The following is a 4,060-nucleotide window of genomic DNA, read 5'->3' as shown; positions in this document are numbered from 1 at the left end:
TTTGTGAGAGCTGTCCCTGAGGTTATAAGACTGGGAGAATTATTCCTGGCCCTCACTGACTGTAGCACTCTGGAAGGTGGGTCCTACACCTCACCTGGGAGACACAATAGAGCTGGCCCTGATGGCGGCATAGGTACTGGTGAGGCCATACGAGAGTGAGAGAGTAGGGGAGCTGACCCAGCTCCTTGCCAGCTGCAACAATTAGCCTCTCACATTGACTGGGCAGCACTGTGGAGCTGGCTCTGGATGTCCATGGGCCAGCCCTGAGGGCATGAGAGCAGGACAGATGACCCTGCCCCCTGCCAGTGGCTGCACTGATGGCCTAGCCAGAGCAATGCTGGAGAGCTCACCTTGGTGGTACAGATAAAGGAGAGTTGACTCCCTGACCAGCTCAGCTACAACTAAAGCCCAGATCCAGGGTTCTGCATTAGTTCACTCCCAAATCTACCTTATCTGTAAACATGGTTGGGACATGTGAAAGGGCCCATCCTGCTGATCCAAAGCTACAGAATCTTCATGATACAGGGCAACAAGAAGATAACCAGGAGGAAGCCCAATAAGGATCCAATATTGATGATGTCATGGAAGGCAGAGATCTCAAACCAGATCAATGATTCATTGCAATGACCATTCGCAAGTAAAGGTATGTGAACAGAGGGGTACACTGTGGGATACACTGTGACATATTACAGCTTGCATGGTGAGATGTTTTCTATGCTTTGGGGAGTGTGTGTGTGTGGGGTATGTGTGTGTGTGTGTTTTATTTTTGAGGGGGGAGGTTGCAAGGGTGGAGGCCAGATACAATGGGACTGGGGATGAGTGGGACTGGGGTGTATGATGTGAAGCTCACAAAGAATCAATAAAAAGAGAGAGAGAGAGAGAGAGAGAGAGAGAGAGAGAGAGAGAGACTATCAAAAGCAGAAAGAATCCACTGCATAGCCATTTTTACAACGCCAGGACCTCCAAAAGGGCCATTGTGGGACTGTGAAAGGATAGTTTGGTTTCTGTTGGAGCACTGGCTAGAGATGGCTGGAGACCCTACCAGCCCCTCCACAGGTAGAGGGCGTGACTACAGGCCACAGAGCCTTAAGAGATCTCCATATTAATGAGAAACCTGAAGGCCAGAGGGCGTAGCCAATTAAACATTCCTTCCCAGACCCTCCCTATTTAACTCAGGTCCGCCCTGAGGTGTGGGGGGTGGGGGTACGGCCACATCCACTTTCCGCCATGACAATAAACCTTTTAAAACCATGGACTTCCTCATGTCTTTGGGGCCCCACTGTGGGGAACAATGGAGAAGGCCTTTGACTACTGAGCCACTGCTTAATCTCCCTATAGAGGACTTTTCTACGTTCCCACCACAGAGGTTGCCAACTCAAGCAAGCTAGATTATCCAGCGATGACCCAGCCAAGCAAGTGCCATAACCAAGAGTCTCTACCCCGCAGGGCACTGTTGGAGCTTCTCTCCCTCTCGTTCCTCTTGGCTATGGGCCAGTCTGTCTCAGTTCTTTTATGGCTCCCAGCTGCAAACAAAGACCACTGGTCTCCTGGTCAGCCGCTTCAGCCCGGAGACCCCCACACCCCTGACTCCAGAGCTCTGCCCCCCCACCCCGGGACTTTAGTCTAAGATCTCTCCACACCTGGACAGAGCCCCGCAGCTTCTTAGCCCAGCATCTGCCCGGAGTGAATTCAAATTCCCGCACTTCTGCCTCTCTGAGCTGTGGCAGACACATGGGAACCACAGCACAGTCCAACAGGACCCACGCCCATGTGCGAGCTACAGCCCCACAACCTGTGTTTCCCTTACAGATCCAAGTTTCATATTTTCTTTTTCTTTCTTTTTGTTTTCTGGAGACGTGGTTTATCTGTGTAGCCCTGGATGTTCTGGAACTTGCTCCATAGACCAGGCTGACCTCAGAGACCCATCCACTTCTGCTTCCCTCATGTTGGGATTAAAGGTGTGTGCCATCACTGGCTGGTTTTTTTTTTTCTCTTATAAATAAGTGTAATGTAAAATGTAAGAAACATATGCAAGACTATGACGTGCCACCTGATCTGAGCTCCTGTTCTTGGCCCCACGTCACTCATTATATCACACACACAATATCACCAACACGTGTCATGGGATGTGAAACTATGGACGCCATTGCTTTGGCAACAAGGTTGGGAAACAACAGAACATCCTTTTTAAAATATAGAAAATCATGATTTCTTGAAGTAGCTTATTCTTCTTGAGCATTAAGACAGATTTCTGTTTCTACCTTAACACGGCCATGTTAGCTCTTTACAGAAAATCCTCTCCCAGAAAACAGGGTCAGCACGCTTATCTCTAAATGACATTGACTAAAAATGTAGTTGTGACAACCGGTGACAAACCTCTTGAAATATTTCTCAAAATGGGTTTTCAGCACAGAAAAACAGCATTGGCTCAATTACATTATTTGGTAGTCAATGTCACTCCTTTTGGTAAGTAGGAGTCCTGGAATCCATTTCCTGTAGCGCTGTCCAGAAGAGGACATTAGCTGTTGCCACTGCTTCTTATTAAATTCGTCAGAGTTCTGTGGTCATGTCTCCTCATAAAGACTGCCAGACACAAACATATGGACCACTGTTTCACTTACTTATGGACTTCTACACCCAAAGTTGGGAATTGGATCATTAACAAGTGAATCTTCAGCGTCATTTTCAGTGTTTTCCTACCCTCCAAACCTAGGATATATCACTGGACTAGTCCATGTCAGCAATACTTAACTCTAGTTCCTGGCTTGAGGTTAAGGCTAGCCTCCACTTACTCCTCAGGGAAATCTTTCACCAAATCTCCTTGACTTTTAGTAGACTCCAAATGAAAGTCTGTTGATGAGCATCTGCTATATCCATTGGCTTTATGCACTGTTCTGACCTGGATGGCAGAGGTATTCTTAGCTTGGCTGTTTTCAGAGGTTTGCCACTACCAGGGGACCTGGGACAAAGGAGTCATCCATCAAATCCAAGATCAGTTAGTCAGCTTTGAGTCTACCATCTGGAGGCACTATGTCCCTAAATTGGTCAGGTCACTGTTGGATGGACCAATCTGGCAGCTGACTGTCATGGCACAGCTCCCTGAAGCTAGTTTCATATCTTTATGATTAAGGTGGTTATATTAATTAATATATATGCAAAAGTTTTATAAAGTTAAAATAAGAATACATGCATCCAAAGCCTTTGTAATTGTTGCCCTCATCCCAGTGAATTTAAAATGATGACTTGAACTTCATAATCCAGTCTATATTATGGATCCTGAGAGTCTGGAGAAGGCTGCAAAAGGGAAAATGGAAAGCTGCCCCTTTAAAGCCCTTATCCAAATAACCAATGGCATAGATATTAATGAGTTGGAGGCAGCAGCAGGTTGCTTTATGCTGGGAAGTAGATGCTCCAAGATCACCAGGACAAATAGGCCAGCTTCTCAGGGAGTACAGAGTCCTTGCTGGCATCATAGTGTTGTTCTAGGTCCTAGAATAATAAATTCAGAATTCACAGGAAATGAAAGGTTGTCTAGAGCTGAGTTCAGTGGACTGTATTGGGTGCTGTAGCTTAACTTGCTTGGACTTAATCAGTCCTAATATGGTCAGATGGCATTTAGTTCTGGTCATGCCCTGATTAATTTTGAAACAAATTTTCAACCTTGACATAACCGACCACTGTTCACCTTGCTGATTTGGGCTTCACTACATGACTCAAAATTGATCATGTGGGGTGTTTTCTATCCTTATATATTAGCATGTGTCTCAAAAGAGCAACTCCCTAAATGGTATTATTTCCAGATGCAGACACATGTGTAATCTTACTTTTAAATCCTTAGAGAATTTTCAGAAAACCAAAATACTAACGAGGAAGTAAAAAATTGAAATTGGACATGCAGATCCGGTAAAACAGTAAGATAGCATATTTGTTGTTTGTGTGATCACTTCTAAGTCACGGTAAGGTATTAGTTAAATATTGTGTCAGTCTGGTTATCAAAACATTGATTTATTGGTACCTTATGATAATCAACTACTGGGATGGTTCTGAGCATTTTAAGCTA

The sequence above is a fragment of the Grammomys surdaster genome, unplaced genomic scaffold (assembly GCF_004785775.1).
Source record: "Grammomys surdaster isolate TR1022 unplaced genomic scaffold, NIH_TR_1.0 125953, whole genome shotgun sequence".
Lineage (NCBI taxonomy): Eukaryota > Metazoa > Chordata > Mammalia > Rodentia > Muridae > Grammomys > Grammomys surdaster.
This window is presented reverse-complemented; position numbering follows the sequence as displayed.